This window comes from Lepidochelys kempii, chromosome 2 (genome assembly GCF_965140265.1).
Source record: "Lepidochelys kempii isolate rLepKem1 chromosome 2, rLepKem1.hap2, whole genome shotgun sequence".
NCBI classification, from domain to species: domain Eukaryota; kingdom Metazoa; phylum Chordata; order Testudines; family Cheloniidae; genus Lepidochelys; species Lepidochelys kempii.
Genome location: NC_133257.1, coordinates 210,084,167 through 210,099,170, shown reverse-complemented (window position 1 = coordinate 210,099,170; position 15,004 = coordinate 210,084,167). Strand labels below are relative to the sequence as shown.

Below are 15,004 nucleotides of genomic sequence, written 5' to 3'. Positions count from 1 at the left end.
CAATTTTTATCTGAACACATAAGCAGAGAGATTTGATGGTTTTCTGCAGGCTTGTGTATCAATTTCACTTGAATCCCTATGCTTAAACTGCTGTTTATCAATCTTATGGGATGTTCTTTACAAAGTATTCACCAAAAAACTGAAAAAAATATTAGATGACTTTCGTAGGATTCTGAGAATTCACCAACAGTTGTCAAACTGCAATGTCATTTTGTGAGATGTTTGTGGAATTTCCTTAGTAGTTAGTTGCAGAGGATTTTCATAACTGTCCATTCATTTTGTGTGTCTAACTTGAGACATCCAGGGCCTGATTTTCAGAGGTGGTGAGCACCTGCAGCTCCCACTAACTTCAACAACTCTGGTGACTGGACTCACATGCCTCAGGTTGGGCACCCAAAAGTTGAAGCAGGCAAAATGAAAATGTCTAAAAGCAAGATGCATCTGTACTCTTGGGGAGTGCAGTGGCTCTGGAAGGGCTCACTCACAGTACAGCCGTGATTCTCAGCCAGGGGTATGTGTACCCCTGGGGGTACGCAGAGGTCTTCCACGGGGAACATCAACTCATCTAGATATTTACCTAGTTTTACAACAGGCTACATAAAAAGCACTAGCGAAGTCAGCACAAACTAAAATTTCATTCAGACAATGACTTGTTTATACTGCTTTATATACTATACACTAAAATAGAAATACAATATTTATATTCCAATTGATTTATTTTATAATTATATGGTAAAAAAGAGAAAGTAAGCAATTTTTCAGTACTAGTGTGTGGTGACACTTCTGCATTTTAATGTTTGATTTTGTAAGCAAGTAGTTGTTATAAGAGGTGAAACTTGGGGGTACGCAATACAAATCAGATTTCCGAAAGGGTTACAGTAGTCAGGAAAGGTTGAGAGACACTGCAGTACAGGAAGACAGACAGGGACTTCCCATAATGCTAAGGAATTCCATTAGGTTTGGCCAAAGCGCCAGGGAAAGTGAATGTGATGTGACAGTCAAAGGAGCAGAGGAGACTAAGTACTTACATCAGAATTCATGGCATTGTAGTTCTGCTTGGAAGAGGGAGACAACGTCCCTGTCTTCATTGGGCTGAGAACAATGTTCGCAAAACCACTTTAAAGGAGGTGTTAAAATCAAGTTAGTGTGAACCTGCTTAAACACTAGAGTATTGAACACTAGGTAGAACACTAGAGTATTGAACCACTTATTATGTAGCTGTTTGGACATAAAAACACACATATATCAAAAAAGCCAAAACAGATGAGAGGCAGGTGCCAAGACAAGACCTACCTCTTGACAAACACAGAAGAGACTTTCCATCTCATCTGCCCTCAGGAATGAAGCATACTTAATGAGAGTACTTTAGGCTCTTGCATTCTCTGCCTGGCTGCTCAGTAGGGCAGGGCACAAGCAGCCTACTGGCCCTCCCACTGGTGTGAGGAGTTAGTGAGAAGATTGGGCTTTCTTGCAATCCCACCCCATAGCACTAATCCATATGTCTGAAATAAATGAACTAAGCCTCACAATACTTCCATGCAAGAGGAAGCATTACTAGATCCATTCTACAGATAGGTAAAATGAGGCCCAGAGGGGTTAAGCAATTTCACAGTTTCATAGATTTTAAGGCCAGAAAGGACCATTAGATCATCTCGTCTGGTCTCCTGCAGAACCGGCTATAGAATTTCTTCCAGTTATTCCTAGCGCCCAATAACTTGTATTTGACTAAAGCATATAATTTTCTCAAGGTAAGTGAATCAGCTACAGAGCTGGGAATACAACCCAGGAGTCCTGACTCCCAGGGTTCTAATGACTCAGCCCCCTTCATTTAAAAATAAAGGTCCTAATGAAACCACAGTTGGCTGCTGGCTCTGCAGATGAGGTGCCAGCTTTGGCGATCCCATCAGAAGTAAAACCTTGTCTTTAAAAATGTTTTAATAGTTCATTAGGAGTAACTGTAATTCTAATACCATTGGGGCATTTTTCTTTTGCTTACCTGAGACAGACCTATTGCATTTCAGAAAGGTACATGGTTCAGCATTCAAAGCCAGCCTTATATCCTTGTTCCTTCCTGTGGCTTCCATGTGTGTTTACAATTATTTCACTAGCAAAATTACAAAAACATTGTTTTCATCCCAAAGGCTGCCTGTACACAAAGCATTTTCAGAAATGCTCACACCAGCTCTTGAAGACAGTGGTAAAAAGCCTGTGGCCAATCTCCATCAATGCTATATAATACTTGAGGGCCTCCATCACCAAAGTATCTGAGCACTTCACAAACATGAATGAAATCATCCTGACAACATCCCTGTTACAGGATTGTAATCCCCATTTTAACAGATGGGCAACTTTAGTACAGAGAGATTGCATGACTTACTCAAGATCCTAGAAAGTCTGTGGCAGAGCCAGGAATTGAATCCAGATCTGCTAAATCCAATCCAGTGTCTTAATCACAAGAGCATCCTTTCTTGGCTCTTCACTGATGTTAGACCAATGACAGGAGAATTTGTGAAAACATACAGAGTATGCAAGACCAGAGAACAGGGGCAGGAGCAGCACCCCTGTGCAATTTATCTAAAAACTCAGAGCACTCAGCCATTTATATTAGTGCCCCTACCATTCATAATGCTTGATTCCCCAACATTTTAAATCACTTTTATATATCAGCTACAAAACAGCATATGGCAAAGTGCCTGGTTTTCCAAGATATCAGCAAGTGTTGGATGTGAGGCAAAAATTATCGCAGCTTTGACCAAACAGAAGAGAAGGAAAAGGCAGAGGGAAGATTTTAAGCTTTGTTCCATCATGCACCGTTTATTTGAAACAGAATTTCAAGAATAACTAGCTCAATTATTTTAGAAGTTCCTGAAACAGAAAAACTGTTAGAGCAGGATTGTGTTCATGCATATTTTGGGAACACCAGGAACCTAGATGCCTCACACAACTGTTTAATCTACCAAATTCCCACCAGAAAGAACCCCATCTCCACTATTCAGTTTCTGTTATTAAGGGTTTAACATTAAATTAGACCCTCTCCCAAAACACAAACAAAACATTTAAAGAAATGTTGATTGGTGTTAAAGATGTCCAGAGAACAATTTTGGCTAAGAGTTATTGTCTTGGTAGTGTTACAAAGGTCCTTCCATTTGGTTTTGGTCATAAGTAATACTATTCTTGACACTAAGAGAAAGTCAAGAATATAGTCAATGGACAAATAAGGTTACAATAGACTTAGGCAGCTCACAGAAACCTTTTCTTTCCCAATTAATTTATTTCTAGATAAGTATCATAATATCCATCACAAATGTACATCTCACAGTGTATAGGGTGTTCTCCAATGTGTACAATGCACTCAACAGGGAAAAGAAACCCCAGCCTAAAGAGCTCACAATTTAAAGTCATTAACAGGGACAATGTCATGAACAATATACATTGGCTTTACAGCTGAAAAGTTTTGTGGAAAGGTGCCTTTTCAGCAGGAGGGAACTGAGGAGGTTTAAGCATTCATTGGAATACTGTTCAAATGTAAAGGTGGCATGAAAGAAGACAGAAAGATAGAATGAGCGAAGTAGAAAAAGAGAACTGTAAAGAAAGCAGCTTGGGCAGAGTGTAAGTTGCTGGAGGTTGTGTAAAAGGAGATGACACTTTTTGTTGAACCTTGAAGCAAACAAGTCTACACGGGGCCAAGCCCAACTGCAAAAGATGACTTGTACTACTTGACCCATCAAGGACCACTCATGCCTCTGAGAACTGTCTGAGATAATCTGCCAGAATATTGCTCTCCCCTGCTAAATGCTCGGCTGCCAGATAGATCTTGTGAAGGATACATAGTACCATAGACTGGTTGCTTGAGCAGATAACTGGAAGAATGAGCAACCCCATCGTGTTTGTTCATGTATTGTCCATTGCTGCCCGAAAAAACTTTCCCCTCTCTATGAGAACATACCATACTCGTAGCAAGGAATGGTCAAGTCAAACAAATGGCTCTCAATTCCAACACATTTAGATGCAAGTTCTTTTCCTGAAAAGCCCAGTGACCTTGGATTGTAAAATGACCCAAATGTACTCCACATCTATTATAATGACCAATGATGAAGGGAATAAAAAAGGACACTTCTGAGAACATTTAATCTGTCCATCCACCACCTCAACGAATTTAGAACCTTTTGAGGTATGGTGGCAAACATTTGAACACTCTCTAGATTGGGTCTGTAGACTTGAGCTCTAGTGCTGCATTTGCCTTATTCTGAGAGGAGCAAAAGTGGTAGCGACCATCAAATCCAGGAGACCTGGGAAAACCATCACTTTCCAGGTCTGACAGATTCAAATTTAAAAAAACAGCTTGCTCTATTTTTAGAAACTTGTCCTCTGGGAGAAAGGCTTTCCCTGCCACAAAGTCCAAGTGTTTTGAATAAAAACCCTGACCACACTGATGTTTTGGTACCCTCTTGACAGTTCCTATTTGGAGTAATTTCTGTACTTCCAAAAGTAGTCATGTGAAAGTTCCCTGAAAAGGAAAGGTAGGGGGAATTTGAAAGGGGATAGTTTTTCAAACTGAATACCATAGTCCTTCTCCATAACTTCTAGGGTCCATACATCCGATGTAATAAGACTATCTGTTGAATCAGGCTAGCCTGTCTCCAGATAAAGAAAGGGATGAGTCCTCACTGATTGGTCAATGACTTTTCAACCTCACATCAAGTCTGAGGCCTGGTGTTCAAGGAAGACAGAGGATGGATCAGGTTGTTTCATCTTAGGGTTGTTTTGTTTTTTGTATTTTTTACTAACGCTAACTCTATCTAAAAGCTATTTCTTAACAGTTTTAGGGAGAAGTGCTAACATTGCCCCTTTGCTCCATCTTCAGCCGAGGATGGTTGAGGGGAACTGGTGGGCTTGGGTCGTGCTCATGCTCCACGTGGCACCAACGGCACTGCAAGATGCCTACTGCACATGCGTGACCCACATGGACACTGCTACCATAAATCTCCAATCGACGGCACTGGGACGCACTGCCACCTGAAGTGGAGCACTCACAGGGACACTACTCAAAGAAGAACCAAGGATTTCTGAGCCATCATATCCTTATCAGATAAAACATTTCCTCTCCATCCATGAGGATGATTCAAAAAATGTTAGGTTTCAGAGGAACAGCCGTGTTAGTCTGTATTCGCAAAAAGAAAAGGAGTACTTGTGGCACCTTAGAGACTAACCAATTTATTTGAGCATGAGCTTTCGTGAGCTACAGCTCACTTCATCAGATGTTTACCATGGAAACTGCAGCAGACTTTATATACACACAGAAATCATGAAACAATACCTCCTCCCACCCCACTGTCCTGCTGGTAATAGCTTATCTAAAGTGATCAACAGGTGGGACATTTCCAGCACAAATCCAGGTTTTCTCACCCTTCACCCCACCACACAAATTCACTCTCCTGCTGGTGCTAGCCCATCCAAAGTGACAACTCTTTACATAATCAAGTCGGGCTATTTCCTGCATAGATCAAGGTTTTCTCACATCCCCCCCACCCCCATACACACACAAACTCACTCTCCTGCTGGTAATAGCTCATCTAAACTGACCATTCTCCAGGTTTAAATCCAAGTTAAACCAGAACATCTGGGGGGGGGGGGGTAGGAAAAAACAAGAGGAAACAGGCTACCTTGCATAATGACTTAGCCACTCCCAGTCTCTATTTAAGCCTAAATTAATAGTATCCAATTTGCAAATGAATTCCAATTCAGCAGTTTCTCGCTGGAGTCTGGATTTGAAGTTTTTTTGTTTTAAGATAGCGACCTTCATGTCTGTGATTGCGTGACCAGAGAGATTGAAGTGTTCTCCGACTGGTTTATGAATGTTATAATTCTTGACATCTGATTTGTGTCCATTTATTCTTTTACGTAGAGACTGTCCAGTTTGACCAATGTACATGGCAGAGGGGCATTGCTGGCACATGATGGCATAGATCACATTGGTGGATGTGCAGGTGAACGAGCCTCTGATAGTGTGGCTGATGTTATTAGGCCCTGTGATGGTGTCCCCTGAATAGATATGTGGGCACAATTGGCAACAGGCTTTGTTGCAAGGATAAGTTCCTGGGTTAGTGGTTCTGTTGTGTGGTATGTGGTTGTTGGTGAGTATTTGCTTCAGGTTGCGGGGCTGTCTGTAGGCAAGGACTGGCCTGTCTCCCAAGACTTGTGAGAGTGTTGGGTCATCCTTTAGGATAGGTTGTAGATCCTTAATAATGCGTTGGAGGGGTTTTAGTTGGGGGCTGAAGGTGACGGCTAGTGGCGTTCTGTTATTTTCTTTGTTAGGCCTGTCCTGTAGTAGGTAACTTCTGGGAACTCTTCTGGCTCTATCAATCTGTTTCTTTACTTCTGCAGGTGGGTATTGTAGTTGTAAGAAAGCTTGACAGAGATCTTGTAGGTGTTTGTCTCTGTCTGAGGGGTTGGAGCAAATGCGGTTGTATCGCAGAGCTTGGCTGTAGACGATGGATCGTGTGGTGTGGTCAGGGTGAAAGCTGGAGGCATGCAGGTAGGAATAGCGGTCAGTAGGTTTACGGTATAGGGTGGTGTTTATGTGGCCATTGTTTATTAGCACTGTAGTGTCCAGGAAGTGGATCTCTTGTGTGGACTGGACCAGGCTGAGGTTGGTGGTGGGATGGAAATTGTTGAAATCATGGTGGAATTCCTCAAGGGCTTCTTTTCCATGGGTCCAGATGATGAAGATGTCATCAATATAGCGCAAGTAGAGTAGGGGCTTTAGGGGACGAGAGCTGAGGAAGCGTTGTTCTAAATCAGCCATAAAAATGTTGGCATACTGTGGGGCCATGCGGGTACCCATAGCAGTGCCGCTGATCTGAAGGTATACATTGTCCCCAAATGTGAAATAGTTATGGGTAAGGACAAAGTCACAAAGTTCAGCCACCAGGTTAGCCGTGACATTATCGGGGATAGTGTTCTTGACGGCTTGTAGTCCATCTTTGTGTGGAATGTTGGTGTAGAGGGCTTCTACATCCATAGTAGCCAGGATGGTGTTATCAGGAAGATCACCGATGGATTGAAGTTTCCTCAGGAAGTCAGTGGTGTCTCGAAGGTAGCTGGGAGTGCTGGTAGCGTAGGGCCTGAGGAGGGAGTCTACATAGCCAGACAATCCTGCTGTCAGGGTGCCAATGCCTGAGATGATGGGGCGCCCAGGATTTCCAGTTTTATGGATCTTGGGTAGTAGATAGAATATCCCAGGTCGGGGTTCCAGGGGTGTGTCTGTGCGGATTTGATCTTGTGCTTTTTCAGGAAGTTTCTTGAGCAAATGCTGTAGTTGCTTTTGGTAACTCTCAGTGGGATCATAGGGTAATGGCTTGTAGAAACTCGTGTTGGAGAGCTGCCGAGCAGCCTCTTGTTCATATTCCGACCTATTCATGATGACAACAGCACCTCCTTTGTCAGCCTTTTTGATTATGATGTCAGAGTTGTTTCTGAGGCTGTGGATGGCATTGCGTTCCGCATGGCTGAGGTTATGGGGAAAAAAATGTTGTGGCGGAACCCATTAGGGTCATGGAGACCAGGATAGCCAGTCTCTCCAATAGCTAGGATCTGGAAACATACCCATAGGAGGAGGAGCAAAGGAGTGAGGGAACCCAGGATGAAGAGGTATGAACCAGGATGAATCAGGTCTCTTAACTCTTCCTTTATCCTTCTCTAAATGAGGATCTGACCTCAGAACTGCTATGGACTACACCAGAGACAACAATGGTACTGGAAGGTTGAGAGAGATATAAGATCAGAAAGATCTGACAGGGGGAGAGGGGTTCTCAAATGGAGGTCAAGACCCCTCAGGAGGATCGTGAGGTTATTATATGGGGGTCGCAAGCTGTCAGCCTGCACCCCAAACCTGCTTTGCATCCAGCATTTATAATGGTGTTAAATATAAAAAAGAGTGTTTTTAATTTATAAGGGGGTCGCACTCAGAGGCTTGCTATGTGAAAGGGGTCACCAGTACAAAAGTTTGAGAACCACTGCTGTAGGAGTCTTAGGAAGCATAGATGGATCTTGAGAAAGGCTAAATCTCCTCTGCTCTTCTTCCCTCTTCAGGTGAAGATGCAGACCTCAGAACCCACAATTCCAGTCTCTTCCTCATCACCATCTTCCTCTCACTCAGCCCAAGGAATGTTCAGACTCATATCAACCACTAGTGTAAAAGTTCCCTTTGGATCTAAGGATGGTCCCAGTACAGGAGCAGAGACCTGGGAAGCATCAGATCCAGAAAAATACTCAGCTCTTCAAAGTTAAATGGAGTCAGATGGAGCCTAACATCCTGGAATGTTTAGGCAGCTTAGTCCTGGAGGAAGCCACAGGAGCCAAATCCAGTATCTTAGGCTTTGGATCTGATATCCATCCGGAACCAGAGGGTTTAGCAGATAGAGCTTCCTAAAGAACTCTATTCTTCCTCTCTTTGCATGCTCTGAGTGTGCAGCAAATGGGACACCCAGAAATTGAATGACCTTCCCCCAGGCACTTCAGGCACCTAACAGTTGTCTGATGCCAGGAAGACAGTTGGGCACGAAGCACATCTCTTAAATCCCAGCTTTTTCTTCGGTTCCACCATCCTACCAACTATACTAAACTATCTACACTTATCAGTATGCTTAAACTATACTACATGCTAAGAACTACAACAACTGAAACTAAGAAAGGGACTGTCAATGGAAAACAAAACCTGGATCCAAAGGGACTGGAGTGGTTCACTTCCATATGTTGCAGCAGTTGGAAGCTATATATATATACACCTTTTTGATGCCACCGAATAGAAGTGCCTGGAAATAGGGGGAAATCTCACTGATTCCAAAAAGGCCATGAACAGCTGTAGGCTCTCAGTGACCTACTGGCCAACCACTCGACGGTACTTTTTTGACAGGATCCATGGAAGGGTGGAAACACCTAGAGGAGATGTAGTGAGAGTTGCTCCAACGATGGTAAATGTACGACCCAATCTCTGACATGGAAGAAGCTGACTTTCCTTGTGCTGACCACAGAGGCGCAGTTCTAGAAGGTGCTGGAGATCAGAGCCAAAGTGGAGAGGCCTTCAGAGAAGCAAGCATCATGGGTTATCCCTTTGATGGTACTGAAGGGCATGCCTACATGAGGCTGGCAAGATACCCAGCACTGTAGCAATTCTGCTGGTTCTCTTGTGTCTGCCAGTGCTGATAGTGTCAACTCTTGTACTGCCAATGGCCAACTCTTGTACCGGCACTGACAGAGTCAGGGTGTCCCTGGCAGCTGCAAACGCCTCCAGTGGGGTTGGTACTGAGAGAGTGTCAGTATTGTGTAGTGCTGTGGACGTGGAAGGAGCCACTCTGGCTCTAGACTTGACAGAACCTGCCTAGGCACAGGATTCAATGTTGCCATCTTCTGTGGTACTGAATAGACTGCACTGTACTCTTAACACCATGCGTAGCAAACTTTGGAGCCAGGGATCTCCTGCTTTGATCAGACTGCTTCTTGTGCCTCTTGTTAGGCACTGGGGATGGTGAATGCTGGCACTCAGGCATGGCAGGAGGCAAACTCCTTACCAACGCTGAGGCACTCAGCGCCAAGTCTGACTGACCTGGCTCAGATGGAGGTCTCAAGGCTGCCTCCACAAGTAGAAATTTTAGGCTGGCTTCTACTCACAATCTTTCTTTGTGTGAGACTTAAAAATCACTGCAAATTTGGCAACACTCCTCTGTATGAGCTTCCCCAAGGCACTTCAAGCAACTTGAGTGTGGGTTGCTTATGGGCATAGCATTACTGCAGGAAACATAGGGACCTGAAGCCGGGTGACTGAGGCATCCCTCGGCACCAGGAATCAATCAAAACCCTAAAAAGCTAACTAACTCAACAAACACTGAACTATTTACAATAAACTACAAGAGAATACAGTCCACTGAGAGCACCTGCAAAAGCAAGAGCAGGAGCTTCAGCAAGTCTCACAGGCAGTGAGGCCTTGTCTACACTACAGGGGGGAGATCGATCTAAGTTACACAACTTCAGCTATGTGAATAACATAGCTGAAGTCAATGTACTTAGATCTACTTACCATGGGGTCCACATTATGCTATGTCAATAGGAGACTCTCTCCCGTTGACACCCCTTGCGCTTCTTGTTGAGATGAGTACAGGAATCGACGGGAGAGTGATCTGCGGTCAATTTAGTAGGTCTTCACTAGACCTGCTAAATCGACCATTGATACATCAGTCGCCACGTGTCGATCCCCTGGTAAATGTAGACAAGCCCTAAGAAGGCACTGAGGGGGCTCAGGATCGGATGGGCCTATATATTGATGCAAGTGGCACACAGCAGCAGATAGCACTTGAGCTGCCCTGATGGGTACCACTGAGGGAAAAATTTCCGGCGACTGTACTCAGAGCACATCTGCATGCAAGAATGGAATGCACATGTGCAATCACTCAAACAGGAAAACAGTGTAACATGTATGCAACACTCAAATTCAGGGCTGGCCTTACCATGAGGCGAACTGAGGCAGCCGCCTCAGGTGCCAGACTTGGGGGGGAGGACCGGAGGGGTGCCACTAGGACCCAGAGTGTAGAAAATTGTCTCTGCTGCTGGTGCATATGTATTCTCTCTGCTCTAGATGCACAGAGATGGTGGAGTGCTGTGCTGGAAGAAGGAGGGCACAAGAGACATAACAGGCACGCAGGAGAAAAGGTGAGAGGGAATAACAGAAAGCAGCAGGAGCTGCAGGGAGAGAGAGGAGGAGCCTCTTATATATCTTTCTAGCACCCCCAGGAGCCTGGACTGATTAACACCAGCTTCTCAGGGAGCTTCCTGTTTCCTGTTGCTTCCCTGAACCCACTTGAGGAGAACAGGCAGTCAACTGAAGTAGTAGGAGCCAGTTAGGCCCTTAAGACGCTGATATCTTCCCTCACTCAGGCCCTGCTACCAGCCTGCTTATTTGTCCTCTTCAACTGAGTGTTGAGAGCCACTGTAGCTGGCACAGAACAGCAGTCATGAGTGAAAGAAGAAAATGCCCCTCTGGGGCAGCATTCAGAAAAAGAAAAAAAGCAAAGGAAACTTTTCTATCTAAGCAGGAAGGAGCTCTCCTGAGATACATAGACACAAATGTTCACAGTGAGTCTTCCCGCCCCAGTGAGGATGTGAGGGTGAGGAGATGCCTGATCTTCCAATTAGTCAGAGTGCAGGTGACCTGGCAGCTTCTGCAGCAGCCATACCTCCATCTCAAATGGATGTAACCATGCACATTCCTGAACAAAAGTGTAGATCAGAGAAACTTGTGGTGGAGGCACAAGAAACAGCTGCTGCTGAGTTTAGTTTCTTAAGTCTAGTTGATCCAGGACCGTGGACCCACTTGAGCAGTAGCCTGAGGGACTTCCTTGTACTTCATGGGCCACAGCAAGTGAAAAACTTCATGTTCCCCAAAGACCATGAAAATAGAAGTTTTCATCCAACATATTACTGGCGTGAAATCCCCAATGGTGACAAAATGGAGAGGCCATGGCTTATGTACTCAAAAACCCAGAATGCTGCATACTGTTTTTGTTGCAAACTCTTCCAGCCACATCGGGTTCTACTGGAACAAAGGACTGGAAAAATCTGGCTAGAAATCTGGCATGAGAAGGCAGCAAATCACCAGAGAGCATTCCAGAGGTGGAAAGAGCTTGAGATGAGACTAAGGTTAAAGGCCACCATAGATGATCAGCATCAAGAGAAGATTGCATCAGTCTCCTTACTGGCAAAATGTTCTGAAAAGGATCATTGCCATTGTGAGACTGCTTGCTATCCAAAACCCTAGCACTGTGGGGCACTTCAGATCAGCTGTATGTACTGAACAATGGAAACTTCCTTAAAATTGTGGAGTTGATGGCTGAGTTTGATGCTGTACTCCAGGAGCATCTAAGAAGGGTCATCACCCAAGAAATTTACACACACCACTACCGTGGAAAAACAATTCAAAATGAGATCATACAGTTACTGGCAACAAAAGTCAAACAGAAGATTGTGGCAGATCTGAAGTCAGCAAGATATTACTTTGTTATTCTGGACTGCACACCTGACATCAGCCATACGGAACAAATGACTTTAATGGTGCGTTTTGTAACAACAATGGAACGTAGTGAAAATGTCCCTGCAATGGTGACTGTCAGAGAGCATTTTCTAGAATTTATTGGCACTGATGATACTACAGGAGCTGGTATGACAAATGTGCTTCTTAAAAAGCTGGAAGATACGGGAATTGCGATAGCTGACATGAGAGGTCAGGGCTACGATAATGGTGCCAACATGAGAGGAAAGATCAGAGGAGTGCAGCCACGGATCGGAGAGTTAAACCCGCGAGCTTTTTTTGTCCCATGCAGTTCTCATTCATTGAACTTGGTGGTCAGTGATGCATCATCAGCTTCTAGTAAGGCTGCTGAATTTTTAAATGTAATTCAAAGCATCTATGTATTTTTCTCTGCATCAACCCATTGATGGCAAATTTTGAAGCAACATCTGGGAACATCCTCTCTGACACTGAAAACACTGAGTGCCACACGATGGGAAAGTCGAGTGGAGGCAATAAAGCCTATCAAACACCAAATTGGAAAGATAGATGATGCCATAATTGCCATTATGGAGGATCATGCTATGACAGGAACTGTTTGTGGGAGAACAGTGGCAGAGGGAAATGGAATTACCAAAAACATACATAACTTCAAATTTCTGTGTGGCTTAGTGTTGTGGTATGACATACTGTTTGAAATAAATGTTGTAAGCAAGAGACTCCAAGGTGTTGACTTTGAAATATCTGGAGCAATGAAACATCTGGAGAAAGCAAAGTCATACCTACAGTCTTACCAGTCAGATGAGGGATTTCAAAACGTTCTGAAGAGTGCACAGAAGTTGGCGGAGGAACTTCACACTGAAGCTATTTTCCCACCCATTCAAGAATACAAGAATCACCAAAGACGACAACATTTTGATTACGAGGCACGGGATAATTCCATAAGAGACCCCAAACAACAATTCAAAGCTGAATTCTTTAACCAGGTGCTAGATTGTGCAATACAGTCAGTTGAAGAATGTTTCATGTAGCTCAAGGAACACAGCAGTATATTTGGGACATTGTATGATATTCCAAAACTCCTCACTATACCCGAAGAAGACCTACACCAGCAATGCATTGCACTAGAGACAGTGTTGACACAAAATGACATGCGTGATATTGATGCGAGTGGTTTAGGTGATGAACTGAAAGCCTTTTCATGATACATTTCAGCAGGATCAACTCCAAAGACTGTTCTGGAATATATGTGCACAAATAAGATGACCACCCTCTTTCCAAATGCTTTTGTTGCTCTGGGCATACTCCTAATACTTCTTGTAACAGTTGCCACTGGAGAACGCAGCTTCTCCAAGCTGAAGTTAATAAAAACACATCTATGCTCCACAATGACACAGGAGAGGCTGGTCGGCCTTGCACCCATCTCAATAGAGCATAAGCTGGCCCAGACTGTGGACGTTCAGCAGTTCAAATCTTTGCAACCAAGAAGGCACGGAAAGCTCCACTTTGATTATTCAAACAAATAAAAATGCCAATGTTTACTATGCAGACAAGAAAAGTTACATTTCCTGTTCAGGCATTTGAAAGTTAAGTGTTACTTAAAATTTTTGAACGAGGCATTTTAAGTTGTTAGTTCTTTTTTATTGGGGTAGGTAGCAGAGCAGTACCATGAGAGTAGAAGAACAGGAAGAAGGCAGAATCGAGACCTTTCAAAGTTTTGGCCCAAGCAAGGTGGCATGGGGGCATCATTTGAGCTCCCCGCCCCAGGTGCCAAAATGTTGTGGGCTGGTCCTGCTCAAATTACACTGAATTGCTCCTTTGCTTAAAGGCCTTATCTATCTACAGCATGAGCAAGATCTGGAAGCAGCTCGGAAAGCTTCTGTTGTAGTGAAGCAGCCTCCAACAAGTTGAGCCTACCTTGAAAATGCAGCAAGTTAAGCAGCTGCAGATTGTGAAAACTCTTGGAAGCTATTTAATCCAAGATCTATTCATAGATTTAATTATGAAAATCAGAGGTTTCTGTCATGTGTATATACATGAGTAACAGATTGTAATGTAAAAGTATGAATCCTTCTGGGCTTTAGAAAAGAGCAATGTGGCTGAATAAATTCACTACATCATAGTGAAAAAGTGAAGGTAACAAAATATTACATGGAATTATTTGTGTTGCAGCAGCACCTAAAAATTCCCCTCAGGATTAGGGCCCCATTGGGATAGGTGCTGTCCATATATGCAGGAAGCCACATCACACAGTCCAATTACACAAAAGATAGACTATGGCTGGAGGAAAGGGATAAGAATATATAAGCAAAGCGATTGGGGGGGATGATAGGTATGTGTTTTTATTTGTCTTTGTTAAAAACCAACCGAACGTAGGCCAACCACTGCTGGTGTTTGAAGCACAGTATCTTCTAATGCTGCTCAATGCAGAGCTTGCCGCCAAACCAGCTTATGCTAAAATGTTTAAGAAATATAAGAAAGGATGAACTTAACTAGAATTTCTATGTGTGATGGTTCTGCTACGCAGCAGACAACAACTGCCATCAGCCCCTCCCCACTGCACATCCCTTCATACAGACCAACATTTTCAAATTAATTTCAAGGAGCATCCTTCTCCCCGCCCCACCAACACGCCCACTGCTAGCCCCACCTCCCTCCAGCCCCATCAACACTGCCATGCCCTTGCTTCCCCCACTAATGCCCCCATTCAGTCTCAACCTCCACCCCTACCCAGTGCCTTACATACCATAGAACACACAGTGAGGTGAGCAGAGTTGTCATCCCCTCCCGCCGTGCAGGGCCCCATCCCAGCAGGGCTATACACTTGGCTATAGGCAGTATTTGGGGAGGAAGGCAGGCAGGGCTGCTGTTACACCTGGGGAAGCAGAGACAGTTGCTCTCAGGAGAATGCATGTAGCAGAAAAGAACCAACCCTGCCCCCTCTAT

General features: G+C 44.1%; 1 long non-coding RNA gene across 2 annotated transcripts in view; it reads left to right on the top strand.

The window, feature by feature from the left end:
• LOC140907544 (uncharacterized) overlaps positions 1-13,733 on the top strand; it is a 44,791-nt gene extending 31,058 nt beyond the window's left edge. The window contains exon 5 of one of the 2 annotated variants that reach the window (XR_012157528.1): positions 8,092-13,733. This is a non-coding gene — a long non-coding RNA (uncharacterized lncRNA). Of the gene's footprint in view, positions 1-4,820; positions 5,131-8,091 lie in introns of those variants that run through there. The other variant, XR_012157529.1, reaches the window with a different exon arrangement.
• Positions 13,734-15,004: the final 1,271 nt, after the last annotated feature.